This window comes from Rosa chinensis, chromosome 6 (assembly GCF_002994745.2).
Source record: "Rosa chinensis cultivar Old Blush chromosome 6, RchiOBHm-V2, whole genome shotgun sequence".
NCBI lineage: Eukaryota > Viridiplantae > Streptophyta > Magnoliopsida > Rosales > Rosaceae > Rosa > Rosa chinensis.
In genome coordinates this window covers 11398849-11415018 of record NC_037093.1, presented here as the reverse complement: position 1 = coordinate 11415018, position 16170 = coordinate 11398849, and the positions used below count along the sequence as shown (strand labels likewise).

The window sequence follows — 16170 nt, the reverse complement described above, 5'->3', positions numbered from 1 at the left end:
TACTTATTTTACTTTTATTTTCCCCATCATTTTGGTTTTTACCCCCTATTATTTTTATCCCAAATTTATCTGATTCAATTCCTTCACTTTCCCCAAGCTGAGTCATCTACCTCACACGCAAAGCCCAGCTTTTCCTCTTTCTTTGTTCAATTCAAAATTGGGCAGAGGGAAAGGAAACCTCGATCAGCAACTCTATTCCATGTTACCAACATGCAAAGGGAAACTCCCCCTAGAGAACCATATCAGACCTTCAAAAGGGAGAACCCAGGCAAGAAATCGTCGTCCACCCTCCTCTTCTAACCCTTTCTTTCTTTCCTGGGCATATCAGTGTGTTTGTGTGCCCTGAAACGCCTAGTTAGGGACCTCCGATCAAAATCCTTTCATCATCAAAGTTATTCATCTATGTCTCTTCTATCTACCCTCAAAATTTCAGCTCCATTGGAGTTGATTTGGGACCTGTACACCCCTCAAAGCTGAAGCTGTTACGAAGCTAGCCAGTTCCAAATTTCTGCTTGAATTCCCTCTCTTGCTCTACCCAAATCCTCCATCTTCCTTGAGATTGATACCAACAGTTGGTAAGATTCTTGAACTATCGAGTTCCTATTTCTTTCCTCAATTTTTAGGCTCAATACGTTCAAAACAACTCTTTTACATATTGAGAAGTTTCTGTTTCACTCTGCATGTTCGAGATTGAGCTAATTTATTGGCCTGCAACTGAGCTCGATCCAACCAACTCCCTCAGCTCCCTTTCCTGTTGAAGCCCTCAAGAAAAACTCACATTTTGGTTAGTCTTTGGTGAGTATCAGCCTTTCCTTAACACTGTATATTTTTGGGTTGTTGTTACAAACTCTTGCAGATTACAACTTGTCTCTGTTGTTGTTGGAACCTTATTGCTTTAACTTAGAACCTTTCATTCTTTCTGATGTGTTGGTTTTGTGCTAGACCATGGTTATCTTAAATATTAAAATCGTGCTTGATCCCAAGAGCTTATTTGTTTTATGGTTGTCCAAACACCATGTCTTCAAAACATCATGTTATTGAGCTACAAGACCTCCTCTTTTTAGTATTAAAGGATGACTGAAAGTTTAAGTCTTTAGGAGCTTTAGATACTTTCTGTAGGTGTCTTAGAGCCTACTTAACCAGCCATTTTGGGTACCAAAAGAGCTTTACACAAAAGAACCAATTTATGCAGTTTTTCAGTTTTCAGTATAATCTGACCCAGCTACATTTCTTTCAAAACTGGAACTGAACCGTTAATAATTTGGGATCAATTCCTTCTGGACAAAGATAGTAGACACATAGATGAACATTCTAGAGTTTGAATCGCCCCAAAATAATTTTTCTAGAATTTGTTATGCAATTTTGAAATATATGGACAGAAGCTGCTGTTTCTGGAAAGAAACTGGACACCGTTTTACTTTGGCCTTTAAAACCCTTACTCTTTAAATGACTTCACTCAAAATTCTGTAAACATTTCATTCTTACTGAGTAGGTTGTTAAACCATCTTCTTTCCAAAAATTTCCCAAGAATTTACCTCAAGTGTTTTGGACACTCCTCCTTGGCCCTTAACAGTTCCTACTTAAACTCTGTTTCCAGTTTTTGACAATTTATCTTCTAAAGGTGTTTTGCCACTTTTCCTCAAAAACCAACTCTCCCTTAGTACCCAAATGGTCTGGTTATTAGCTAGTAAATTAGGTTAAAGGAGAGGTTTTCTTTGGAGAGTATTGTGTGTGAATAGCTAGCCGTGTTTATCGTTATTAATGCCGCTTATTGATCTAGGCTCTATATCTTGGTAGGATCTTGTGACGTGGTGGTTGCTACAAGGTTGCATTGAGGCCAAGTGCTGCAAGAGAAAGCTCGAGTTCCAAGTAGGGGATGTCTTTTAACTCTATCTATGCTTTTCTTGCATATACTATGTTTTATATGAGGCCTCTTGCATGGTTTTGAAAATTATCTGTTTTACAATTGAAATGGTTTGCGTGGATTGGATTGATGTGTTGGAAATTGATGGGGATGTAAGGAGAGGTCTATTCCTCCTTGAGCCACCGGTGGTGGGCAGTGTGCACCATGCCCTTGTAATTGAATTATCCCCTTTGTCTCTAGCCTTGTGATTATTGAATTCCGGAAAGTGATTGGCTAGATGGACGGTTGTGATGGAAGTGTGCATTATATGAATGTAATATTACATCGACGTTTGTCTTTTTATTTTGAGTATTTGGACTTTCTATAGGGTTTAACTAAAGGGAAATGATGGAAAATGTCATATTAGAGTGTGAAATGATAAAAATGTCACCTAGTTTTCCACTTGATAAAAAGGTCCATAATGAATTGTTAGTAATATTAATTTAGTCCTTATGAATAATGAGATGATGTTAAAAAATGTCAATTTTTAATTTTTTTAATTCTGATTCTACCCTTAAAGGTAATACACGTTTATAACTATTTCACTCAAAATCTCAGAGCTTAAATTCTCTCTCTTTTGATCAGAAAGCTTGATTCGATTTTGATCGGAGATTCTCTCTCTGCCGCCAGCTTCCAATTGCGCTTGGTCTCTCTACAACGATCTCAAATCTTAGTTTTGAGTGGTTTTGGAGCTTCAATCCACAGCTTTCTTCTCTTTTTCTAGGTCTGTGGCTTCGACGACAGTCATTTGTCCTTCGCCTCTTGCGTCACTCCATCTGAAACGACGTTGAGGTGCAAGCCTTGTCCGGCGCAGCCGCAGAGCCGTCCTTCTCGTCGTCGCCTCCGATGTTGCCGGACTACGACATTTGGTAGTCGACTGCTTAACTCTCTTCACATCTTGAAGCTTTCGCCAATACCAGACTGGAGCTCTATTTTGCAGGTATGCAACTCGTGGATCTGGAGATAATGAAAATCCAGATGGTCTCGGAGGAGATTAGCCATCGCTCGAGGAGCAGAGCACCTCGTCACTCCTCCGCTATCTCCTCAACCCTCGACAAGCTCAAGAATGTAGGTATTGTTTTACTTCACTGATTTCTGTGAAAATTGAATGCGATTTTGGGGTTGTGGTCTCTCCTTCATCTGCATTCGGGTTGTAGCAGCCCAAACTAATTTATGTGTTTTATGCAATTATATGTTTTTAGAAATTAGTCTTTCATTGTTCCTTGTATGATTTTCTGATCTGTACCCTAAGCTATTCTGTTGGTATCTTAAGGGAATGTGGAGGAGTAATAGGAGTTCCAATTGATCACTTCCATCCATTGGTCTCTTCATCTTGTCTTGGTATAATTGATTATCGTTGTGAGCTGTACCCAAAGCTATTTGGTAGGTATCTTATGGGAATGTGTAGAAGTAATAAGAGTTCTCATTAATCACTTCCATCCATTGGTGTCTTTCATCTTGTCTTGGTATAATTGATTGACTTTGTGATATGTTTTTCAAGCTATTCTGTTGGTATGTCAAGGGAATGTGAAGTTAACATTGGGACAGGTTTGTTATTTTATCTCCAAAAAGCTTTAGGTTGTCAAACAACAACAAAATTCCAATTGGATTACTTCAACGATTCTAGTTCACTCAAAGACCACAAACCAAGCTTCGACGATGTTCAGGTCTGGCCCCTTGCTTTCTAATCTCTATATGTCTATCTGTTTGACTCGAAACGTTGTGAATGCGATTTTCTATGTTTTCAATTTCATTCATGGATTGATAGATCTAATTGCATTTTAGGGAGCATGACTTTTGTTAGGTAGAGAAATTGAAATAATGCGCCTCCTTTAACATTGGACTACTATGCATCTACTTGCAAGTGACCCTCCTTTAACATTGGACTACTATGCATCTAATTGTCCTATTTTGTTTGAGATTGTAAAGAAAGAAATGGAGTGTGAAGCTCTTAGATCATCATAATGCCGCCTTGGATAGGCCGGTTACACTTTCATGACTGTTTTGTTCATGTCTGGATTTTATCATTAGCTTGTTACTTAGCTGTAGTACCCATATATTTATTAGCTTTAATTTCAAGTAGCTGCTGTAGTCTTGTCACTTAATGAACTTAATGGAAGCAGGGATGTGAAGGTTCAGACTCTTATCTACATTTTCTTGACAAGTTTATCACTACTCTTTACTGAAGGAAATTGTCCCATTACTTGGTTTTTGAGAAAACTCATCATATCTTATTCCACCATGTAGTACACGTGTATTGCTAAAATTTGCTTTGGTGAATTGAAGTATTATATTATATGGTCTTTGTTTGTGTTTGTGGTTGAAATTGATGATTTCCGTGGCTTTGGATAGTGATGAGATAATGTTCATGTTTAGAGAAGCCAAGACGTCCTTATGAGAAGGAACATTGAGCTGAAGCTTGTTGGAGAATATGGGCTTCGGCACAAGAGGGACTTGTGGAGGGTCCAGTATGCTTTGAGCCGCATCCGTAATGTTGCTAGGGAACTTCTTACTCTGGACAAGAAAAATCCTCGCCGTATCTTTAGACCCAGTTGTGGTTATGTTTTATTTTGTTTAATGTGCTTATGGGACGTTGTCCTAATTGGAAAAAGTGTTGTGGTTGTACTTTGACTAAAATCACTTGAAATCTTCCTGGAATCACAATAAAATATTCTTACTAATGTTTTGAGCATACAGTTGTCTTACGCTTGAATTCATTTTGTCCAAAAAATACTTGTGAAGTTCAATTGCAAATTTGCAGCACCTGTCACTGACCAAGTCACTGTCAATCCCTGACCAAGTAACTGTTAACCTCAAGTTACCAGCAAAGTCACGGACCATATCACTGTCAATCCCTGGCCAAGTCAGTGTTAACCTCAAGTCACCGGCAAAGTTACTGGCCACGTCACTATTAACCTCAAGTCATTGGCCATGTCACAATCATGAACATGTCACTGTTAATCACATGTCACTAACTAAGTAACTGACCATGTCACTAACCAAGTAACTGTCAGTAGCCAAGTCACAAGTTAATAGCGAAGTCACTGTTAATCACATGTCACTAACTAAGTAACTGACCATGTCACTAACCAAGTAACTGTCAGTAGCCAAGTCACAAGTTAATAGCCAAGTCACTGTTAATCACATGTCACTAACTAAGTAACTGACCATGTCACATTATATGTCACTGACCATGTCACTAACCAAGTAACTGTAAGTAGCCAAGTCACTAACTAAGTAACTAGTTAGTGAATTTGTCGGTGATTTGAGGCTAACAGTAACTTGACCAATGACATAGCCAATGACATGTGACCAGTAACTTGGCTAGAAATTGACAGCAACGTCACAGGCCAGCTAGTGATCTAGCCAGTGAAGTCACAGGCCATGTCACTGACAAGTGACATGGTCAGTCACATACATTGTAAGTGACATGATCAGTTACATGTTCAGTTACATACATTGTAAGTGACATGGTCAGTGACGTGTATAACAATGACATGGAAAGTGACATGCAACTTGGCTAGTGACATGGTCAGTGGCTTTTTCGGTGATTTGAGGCTGATAGTAACTTGACCAATGACAGTGACATGGTTAGTGACTTGAGGTTGACAGTTACATGGTCAGTGACTTGATTAGGGATTGACAGTGACATAATTAGTGACTTTGTCGGTGACTTGAGGTTAACAGTGATTTGATCAGTGACTGACAATTACTTGATCAGTGACATGGTTATGACTGTGACATGGCCAGTATCTTAACCAGTAACATAGTCAGTGACTTAAAGTTAACAGTGACTTGACCAGTGACCTCACTAACTAGGGACCTGGGCTGGCCAATAACTTCACTGCCAATGACTTAATCAGTGACGTGTATAACAGTTACTGAAAAATTAGTCTATAAACAGTATCTATAATTTCACATTGCATTGACTGAAAAATTCCAAGTGATGTACATGCAACTTTCTCATCTCAACATTACATTCTTTCTTGTTACACAAAGCCACGAGGACAATTAAATACTCCATCATCTGGAAATTGGACCTAACAGGCATACCAGCTGCCTTCTTCACATTCCTAATGTGCATAATCCTATCGGCTTTCAGGGAATTTAGTCTCACAGATATGAGGCAACTGCATGAAAGAAGTAATTTTTATCAGAGAGAATATGAAGCAATATCAACAGTCTACCAACAGCCGTGATGACATGAAATTACCATGAAAGTCGCTATGATCATCTTCCAGCAAACCATCTTCCATGGAGAACTTGTCGAGCATTTATTGCAACTTATGTGTTCTCAAATCTCTCAAGTACACAAAACCAGCTGTATTCCTGCTCATTAAACGTGTAACAAGAGTAGACATAGATCTCTAAAACTGAAAAAAGGACACAAGCACTAATGCAAACAAAACTTACTTGTCAACAAAGATATGTTTCAGCTTCCCGTATTTTGAATATTCCTCCTGAACATCTTCTTTAATGTCCATGTCAATATCTGGTTCAGCCCACTCAAAAAGGGAACCAATAATTATATAATACACCACTCATGGAATCAAAATGATGAATTTTTATTGAGGGCGTCCACCACAAACCTCAATTTCTTTGGGATCAAACATATTTGTCAACAGTAAGCATTCGCTTGGAACACCAATTGTATCTACAGAAGGAACACTAGTTGTAGAAATCTAAAGAATTGGAACACCAAGTCCAACGAGACAAGGAACAGAGGCCAAGCTAAGTAGATTAAACCTTCCCTATGACAAATGTTGCTAATTGAAACAAACAGAGAACCGAGTATCACACAGAAACTGCAGATACATATCTCACTATTCTCTAATAGCTCAAAATTCTTAGACATAAGCTTAATCATTAACTGCGGTAAGACGAAGAATCCGAATTCTGTTTGTTCATCATTCAATTAGCACTTCCTACACAATCACTACTTTATGCACAAATCAAAAACATGAAATTACTATTTCGGTAACAGCAAGATCAAGCAGATACATAACTGATAATGTTCAGGAACTAAAAGCAGAAAATTATTAAAGACGAAATCAATCGGATTTATAACGAGCTAATCTTCGAGCATTCATGGCTCACAGTGAACGATAGCAACCCAATTCCTTCGTTGCTGCTTTGATCTTTGAATTTGAGTTACTGAAAACGATTTCAGGAAAGTTAATTAAGACAAAAGAAAAACAATAATAGAGAAGATGATCAGCGACGAAGATGAGCGGTATAAGAGAATCGAGGAATTCAGATCTGAGAAAGAGAGATATTGGAGCTGAAGAAATGCACCGTTTGGAGGGAATCGAATCCCTCTCGTCCCATTAATTCAATCAAACTACGAAATGCTGAGGAGAGGTCTTGGAGGCTCCGGCGTCGACCTTAGACTCGAAGTGGTGCTCCTCGTCGGACATGGTTGGCTCCGATCTCACAGAGAGAGATTTTTTTTTAAGGGTCGAGAGTCCGAATAGGTAAGGGTTCAGAAGGCTTGGGTAACGGGAGGGAGAGAGAGCTGTCAGTGGCAGTTTTTGTAGTTAAATTGAACTATAGTGGTAGGTTGTGAACAAGTGACCTTAATTATCATGTGGACATTTGTGGTGTTTGAATTATAATAAGGCACTTCAAAATGACCTCTTTTATCATTATCCCTTTAACTAACCCTTGTTTATTATTTATTGTAAGTTGAATCCCACGACCTTTTGGATGGATTCAATTCCTTTCTTTTTCAGTCAATCATGCATTCAATTTAATCTTCAGCAATATCGCAACTTATTTTGTTGTATTCTCATAGATGACTAAAACTTAAAATATTTGTTATATTTTATAAATAAAATACTTATATATGATTTTGGTTACCGTCCATGAATTTTCGTTGAAATTCTTTTTTTTTATCTTGTCTTAGTTGTGCCCAATCTAACTAATAGTTTTGGATACGCCACTGACCACAACCATAACATGTCTGAACCACTTGCATGCAGTTGGCCGAAATGACTTTATTAACTGCAGCCTCTGGTGATCCTTTTACCGGGGGATACCTACGTGTATTTGTTTTTTGACTCAATAGGATTAATAAATGAGTATTCCAAGACTACATTGGAGTTGTATTTAAGTTACTACACACACTTGGAGAACTTCCATTCAAGAACTATCTATAACTTCTCTTGCGGTCAAATTGGTGACACTGTAATGACCTAGTGATTTAGTTATGGATGTCTTATTCAACCAGTTAATGTAAATATATAATGGTTGTACATCATATTGGATATGTTGGGGGATATATTGTTCGTCGTGTGGTTTTACAGAACAAAAATAATTCAACCATAATTCAAGAAGTACAACAACAATATGGAAGATATGGTTGTCATGATAGAACCAGAGAAGAAATTAGTAGGTTTCCATGTCTTCAAATTGTTAATGAGCGATTTCATTTCGCAGAGTTAACATAAAAGCAGTTAAGCGATCTTTTTGGGATATAATGCATAGATGATTAGTTTTATATGGATAGTTTGTTTATATCGGTATTTTGTTGATTATAAAAGAGAATTTCTTCTGTTTATGATGGTGTATTATGAAGAAATGAACACTGTACTAGTATGTTTAGACGTTTGATAGAGAGAGAAAAAATTATATACTAAAAAAAAAAAATTATGCTTGTTAACTGTCAGTTGGCTAATCCAACTGAGAAAAGTGCATGTTCAGTCATCATAAATCAAAAGAACTATAAGACAAGTAAAACCAAGATATGTGAGGATAATGGACAACATTTATGGTATTTTTCATGACATTGTTTCAGCATCATATTTTGTCATCCATAAATCTAATGAGATAGTTGTATAAAAGCCTATGACCCTATGACATACCTTCAATTAGATTCTTTGGTCTCATGTTACTCTTAAGTCTTGTAGAATAGATTAGTGATGACATCTATAGTAAGTTATGACATGAATGAGCCTTTTGAAGTTAAATGTACTTTGCCCAAATTCATATGAGAAATAACAATTGAAAAGACCAACAACTTGTATCACTAAAAGTACCATAAGCCCAAACCATTATAGCAAAAAACTTCAGAACCCAAAAATCTAGAGCAACATCAACAACGGTTGACAAATATAAAACCATGAGATACAGAGTCATCAACACAAATGCTGGATTGAAGTCAAGAATTGAGGAACAAAATAATTATTCAAGAAGCAAAAATGACACAATTGGATTACCAAATTTCACTTTACCTAGTTAGTAATTACTAATGCTTATAGTAGTATAATTTTCTAAATAGTAGGTAGGTTTATGCAATTGACATTCGGGCCCAACGATTTCAGATTGGTGGCTGTGAATTGCTCGTTGTTCGCATGGTTGTTTTTCATTGTTTGTTTGAGCTCATCATACCTAATAATTAAATCATTGTAGTATTTTTGGGGCTTAGTCTTTAATTCATTACATTCTTAGAAATATATTCATTACATTCTTAGAAATATATGATCATATAGTAGGTTCAAATTCGAGAAACAATATTGAGATGCTTGTACAAATGCAGAATTCTAAGTTGAAGGTAATGAGTATCGTATCTCATGGCCAGAAAAAGAAGAAGATGCAATTTGTACATAGTCACGAAATCTCATTAAATAAAGAAGGAACAAAGGCGTTAAAAAAAAAAAAAAGGAACATAGGAAGAACACAGAAAGTTCTAAAAACATCAATAAGGAAAAAGCTGCAATGAAGAGTCATATACATTAGGGTTAAATACTATTTACTCCCTGAACTTTCAAGGAAAAAACAGTTCAGTCCCTGCCTTTTCAATTTCACACGTTTACTCCCTCATCTCTCAATTTTGAACCAATAGGTCCATTCCGTAAAAAAAACTCTATTAAAATGTCTATTATACCCTCAGTTCATCTTTTTTCTTTTTCTTAATTTTTTTTTATCTTTTTTTTTCCTTTTCTGTTTATCCCTTCTTCTTCCACCTCTCTTCTCCTTCAACATCAAAATTTCTAAAGCGACCAAATCAATCCGAAACACAAAACCTCTCTTCATCTGCTCAATCAAAAAAAGAAAAAAGAAAAAAAAAACAAAAGAGAAAAAAATCTTTTTAAAAAAAAATAATTAATTCATTAAAAAATTTGAGGGTAGAATAGACATTTTGGGTCGGAGAATAACAAATTGGACCTATTGGTCCAAAATTGAGAGATGAGGAAGTAAACGTGTGAAATTGAAAAGGCAAGGACTAAACCGTTTTTTCCCTAAAAGTTCAGGGAGTAAACAGTATTTAACCCTATACATTATTATGTTAAGCTTGATAAAGACTAATATGACATTAAGTGCAAATGTTGTTTGTTTGAGTTTAGTAGAATGTTGTAACTAGTGTAATAATTCAGAGAGAGATGCCTAAAGTTTCAAGTAAATTTGTATAACCAAATGAAGAAAAAAAGTTGAAGAGAAAGTATAGTTTCATAAAAGGTTGTTATGAATACCTCAAATCTAAAGAAGTGAGGTTCCATCATAATAAAATGTTAGAAGTGTTTTACAACCTTACAAGTTTTGTCAAAGGTGAGGAACAATACAACAAATCTGGGCATCAGTGGCCGTTGGTCACTGAAACCAGTGAATCTGGTTACTAAAATGGTTGTCACTAAATTTTGGGGTCACTATAGGTATAGGCAGACCTAGCATGTGTCAGCTGCAGCCCCCACTACAAAACTATTTCTACTCTATTATATACAAATGTTCTATATACTATTATGCATTTTCGGTCCAATTCTCAAACTTTCGCCCCACAGGAACAAATAGATACAACATATAGTTTTGTACACATTCAGTTATCTGTTTTAGCCTCTCTTTTTTTCCTATCGTTTTGAAGGGCTTAAAATTCAAGTCTTGCAAATTAACTTTCAATTTTATTGTAGTTTTGATGCTTTATAATTTCCAAGTACAAGGCTTTCCTTTTAAGGAGTTGGGACTTTTTCCACCAAAGGGAAGAAAAATACCACTAGACTACATGCGAGTTGGTATGTAACTTCCATCATACTATCACATTGCTTTCTTGCACAAAATGCTTATGGACAAGTGAGAAATATCAGTGCCGCTCCCATGTGAATGGACTACAAGAAGCTACATCACCTATTATCCCAACAGAAGTATCAGCTGATTTGGCAGAAAACCTATCGCCTTGGCTACATTTAGACTGATATTCTGGTGATGGTGTTGGAGTTCCCACGGAGTGACCCGGAAAATGAGCCTATTGCAAATCTGATATCATAACAGATGTATCAGCTGATTTTATAGCAAATCTATCTTCTTCACGTTCTGATGATGGAGTCGGAGTTGCCATACAAGAGGAATTCTCCAGAGCCAAGGGGCTGGGATATCTAGTTTGCTCCAGCCTTTTAGAAATTTCCAATTCCGCACCTGACAAAAACCTATCAAGCCTCTCTTTCAAGACAGGAGAAAGTGCATCATAATATGTCAACACATCAAGAGAGCGAATCACTCCTTTCTTGACAAGTACACTAAGAGATGAAGACACGCCTCTAATAATTATATCTTTATGTTCCACATCATAGCTGTCCACAAGAAGGAACAAAAACTCAAGAAGTGTGTGTCACATCAATGTATCTAGGTATAATGTACACCATCAGTAGCATTGCAAGCTCAATATTCATTATATTATCTACCCTTTCATCAAAGAATAGCCAATCATAAAGTAGAGCTAGTTTCACATTAGCTTAGACATAATTCTTTGTGCAATATTTCAATAGCCAACCTACAACAGCCCATCTTGGAATGATATCTGATTGTATGATTTCATTTGGTGGGTGGTGTGCACAACATATAAAACGGACAATGTCAACTATCAAAGTCTCTCTGTTTGGTGCACATAGAAACTTCTTAGCAAACCATGCCTGGTAACGCTTTTGACTCCCTAACTTCACATAAGTAAGTAAAAATTGCAACTGTGTCTCCATTTCTGGTGAAATCCGAAGTAAAATATACTGACTTGAAGTCCTTGTGTTATAGAGCTGCGAAATAACAGAAAAACCAGGAGTCTTAAACTTGCCTTGATTCAATACCAGATCTTTCCACGTAGCTCTAAAGTTTGGTATATGAACCACATCTTGTAGGAGCCGAACAAGATCCCTCCCAATCTTTAAACAGACAGAAAAATGCTCCCTTAACACTTTAATGCAGAAATCAATTTCCAATTGCTTTAACGCTTCCAACTTTGGATTACTTAGCAATCTATAGTGATCAGCTAGTAGCGAAAGATATGTATACAATCCACTGGTCAAAATCATTGGTTCTACTTCCAAGAGAGAATCCCATTTGGTCAAAAAAATGCTCACGATCTCAAAACACAACCACAAATTTCCATCACTAAAATCCCCACCAACAATTTGCCTCAGAAAACAAACCAACAAACCATGGATGCCTACAGCCTGAACATGAATCATCTCCTTAGTAACCCAAATCAACTGGCATTTCACCGGGTCAACAAGTTTCGTGTACAATTCATTCACAACCTTAGCAATCAAACTAGCAAACAAGCCATACCCATCGGTGACAATGGCATGTAAATGCTTAATATGTGTTTTGGCAAAATGGGTTTCGCATAGAACTCCATACAAAATAGCCTTGTTGAGCAGCAAATATTCCTGTGGGGTTGGGATTGTTATTGCCAATGGGGGTCTTAGTTTTGGTTCAAGGAGCTCAAAGGCCTCCTTCAGAGAGCAGCCCACAGGGTTTTCAGCTTCATGGGAAGCAATCCGAATCAGGTTCAAAGCCATTTAAGGTTCATAGGATACAGTCACAGCTAGAATGAAATTTGAGTGTGAAGACATAGAAATAGGTCAGAGAAGCACCTTTTAGTGGAGTCTCTGAGTATTATCAAAAACCACAATTTGTGCACTGGCTAGAAGTTTCTAGGGCCAAACATTGCTGGTAATACTCAGTTTACCACCTGCAAGGATACAATGCAAAAAAAGTAGCAAAAGTATACTTTAAGTCTCTGCCATGAACTCCAACATGATTAGTTGGGTAATGAAAGAAGAGCCATAATTACAACAGAGCATGGTGTCATTTAGCATACCAGTATACATGCGGAATGTGGATCCAAGGCTGAACTGTAGGTGAAGTAGAGGTGTGATTAAGGTTACTGCATATTGAGGGGGTACTCAAGCTACTAGAAGAAAATGTCATCTAGACAAACATGCAGAAGTAAAACAAAAAACAACCAAGTGTCATTACCAGTTCATTACTTATAATCAAATATGAGCATTTATCATTTATCAGCAACACAACAGCGAAGCAGGTCCAATATGAGTGCAATAACATTTCCAATTTATTCACAATTAATCATTGGCATTCACGAAACTAAAATCTGCATTCCAGTTCATTACAATTCATAGCATTCACATGCAGCTCGAGTACTCTTAGTCTCTTTCACATGTATGATCATTATCATTCACAGTTCAACCAAAATTCAGTTTCATCTTGATTATCATTACAATTTATACAATTATACATCACAGTTCATGCAGCAATGTATTACCAATAGCATTCATCATTCACAGTCCATACATCACCATCTACCCACAGCATAACAGTTCATACATCACAGCCTTATACATAACAGTTCATACATCACCATCTACCCACAGCATTCATGATTGAACAGTCCAAGTCAAGTACCCTTACCTCCTAAATGTATGCTCCTAAACGTATGCTCCAACTGATCACACTTGGACTCCTTGATTTATTTTTACTAGGAAGCAGGCAAACAAAGAAGTTGGTCAGACAAACAATTTCTAATAGATTCATTATAATATATAAGAAATATAAAAGCTTGTATTGAAGCTGGCAGAGTAGGTAAAATCATACCTTCGTAAGCAATAAGGTCCAGTTCATTAACATCCCTGCATAAAATCAGAAGCAGCACAAGTCTGTAAGCAATTATTAAATCAGAAGCAATACAAGTTTGTAAGCAATTATTAAATCAGAAGCAAAACGAACTAGATAATATTCAGACCTGCCTTTAGAATTGCCAGTCCTCAAACGACTCACAAATACAAGCATGAATTATAGAAATGTATAAGAAAAGATGAAGAGAATTCAAATGTTGAAGACCGGCAACTAATATTATAATTTCAATATGGACAAGTTATAAACATTGTGAAATACAAATCAGTATTACCCTTTTCAAAAAAGAAATCAGTATTACCTTGTTAGCAATGTTAGACTAAAGCAGGATGTACCTGTAAAGACAAAAGATGCATATTAGACTAAAGCTGATTGAATGAATGACAAAAAGGAAGAGGAGACATGAAGGTCATGAAGTAACCTTGCATTTGTCATTGTTTGTTGGCAAAACCCAAAAACAAGCAATACAGCTTCTCGCAGCTCATCCTGAAACCAGCATATAATTTATAAATTTAATTGAAACATGGAACAGAAAACAACTGCAAATCCTAATACATCCAATCACACTCAGATAAAACCTCGAAAGAGAAAGGTAACAGATAAATCAATCCTCCAAAAACAATAACCCAAAAAATAAAAAAATACAAAGAGAAAGAATGAGAGACCTGAAGGATTGACAACTAAATCGTTATCTTTTACTTTGCTAGAGTACCCGAAATCAGACATTTCAACCAAAGAAACACGACCTTCTTCAGTTCTTCACAGTACTGCATGATAGTGACAGCGAGATTTAATGTTAGAAATCGAGATGGGGATAGTAATCGACTGAATAACAACATAGAATAGGGACAGTAATCGAAATATTACCTTGCATTTCGTGAAGGAAACAACAATTTTCCAGAATTAGAGTTTGGATGGTTTGGGGTTTTTAGATTTTTGGGTGAATCTGTTGAAATTTTACAGAAATAAGGCTGGGGATTTCAACTATAAGCTTCTGCAAGTCAATTATCAAAGGAGTTGATGATTTTTTAGGACGGAAACTGGGAATCGATGATTTTGGGGAGGGAGGCGGTGATATGTCGAAACTGGGAGAGAAAATAAGAAAGAGTCTTTTTAGATGTACCCAGCAAAGTTCTAAGTATACCCAGCAAAATATTTTTTTTTATTACCTTTAATTTATGTTTAATTAAACAAACTGATTTTCCCAAATTACCCTAATAAACAACATACCCAGCAAAACACAACATACCCAGTATTGTTTAAACATTCAATTGCAAATTTCACGAACCTAGGATGTATGATTTCAGTTTCAATCTCATTTCAAATCTTAGAAGATAAACAATGAGTACTTGAACCAAACTCTCACATCCTTGAAGATTTATACTCTCAAGACTCGCTGTGACGTATGGAACATCAACCAGCTTCAATGAGTGGCTAAGATTTTTAGGTACATAGGGTTCTGTAAAACAAAAGGAAATGGAGAGAATAACTTGGCCTAAATATATGACTCTTAATTACTCCAACATTTACTCCATGAAAGAACTAATTTAAGCATACCTGGTCTTTATTCCAAAGAGTCTGGAGTTGGCTATGGGGCATATGAAGCTCAACAAGACAGCTTGGAGAAAACTTTGATGGCAAAGTTGCCAAAGGATAAAACCGCCAGGACAGATATCTAAGGACATTAGGAAGAGACTCGAGACCTTGAGGAAGTTTCAATTCGGAGCCAATCTCTGTTTCAAATCCAAGAGGCATAAGCAAAAGATGAAACTAAGAAATGAAACAGAAATGTAAAAGAAACTGCATGGAGCTTACAATGGTTTGATAATAGAGCTGATTCAATCTGAACACCCGATCAGCATCAATCTCAACCATCTAATCATCTTCTGGATTTGACCTCTGTTTTCAATCTCCTTCATCTGCAAACCCAGCATTGCATCCCTTTCTTTGAGCAACTTCTTTGTCCAATCTTATCCACTGTTGAAATTGAATTTTCATTGCTCACCGTTGAGCTTGTGCAGAAATCTGAGTAGGGCATGATGGGGATGAACGAGCATAAAGATTTTTGTTTTGCTGGGTACATTATCTCCCGGGGCATTTTGGGGAAATTGGTTTGTTTGTTTGTTTTTTTTTAATAAAAATAATTCTGCTGGGTATACTTAGAACTCTGCTGGGTACATTTAGAAAGACCCAATAAGAAACTGAGAAATTAGGCTTAGGTCGAGCAAACTGCTAGGCGGGTCAACTTAGCTTCGGTTGACTGGGACTTCCCTTATTATAGGATTGTTTAAACGCATAGTTTTACTAGCTGTTATGCTGTTTGTCTCTTGCCCAGTGTCGAGCTGACACGTGGT

At 36.8% G+C, this 16170-nt stretch overlaps 2 long non-coding RNA genes and 1 pseudogene across 2 annotated transcripts; 1 reads left to right on the top strand and 2 right to left on the bottom strand.

Moving 5' to 3' along the window:
* Window positions 1–3280: 3280 nt before the first annotated feature.
* On the top strand, window positions 3281–4599 carry LOC121050113. Its single transcript, XR_005801933.1, has 2 exons — window positions 3281–3570; window positions 4280–4599. It is a non-coding gene; the product is annotated as an uncharacterized LOC121050113 (long non-coding RNA).
* A 1182-nt stretch (window positions 4600–5781) lies between these two features.
* Window positions 5782–7455, bottom strand: LOC112173701. Its single transcript, XR_005801903.1, has 2 exons — window positions 6117–7455; window positions 5782–6033 (listed from the first exon to the last, which is right to left on the bottom strand). It is a non-coding gene; the product is annotated as an uncharacterized LOC112173701 (long non-coding RNA).
* Window positions 7456–10769: 3314 nt separating this feature from the next.
* Window positions 10770–14920, bottom strand: LOC112174622 (annotated as a pseudogene).
* Window positions 14921–16170: the final 1250 nt, after the last annotated feature.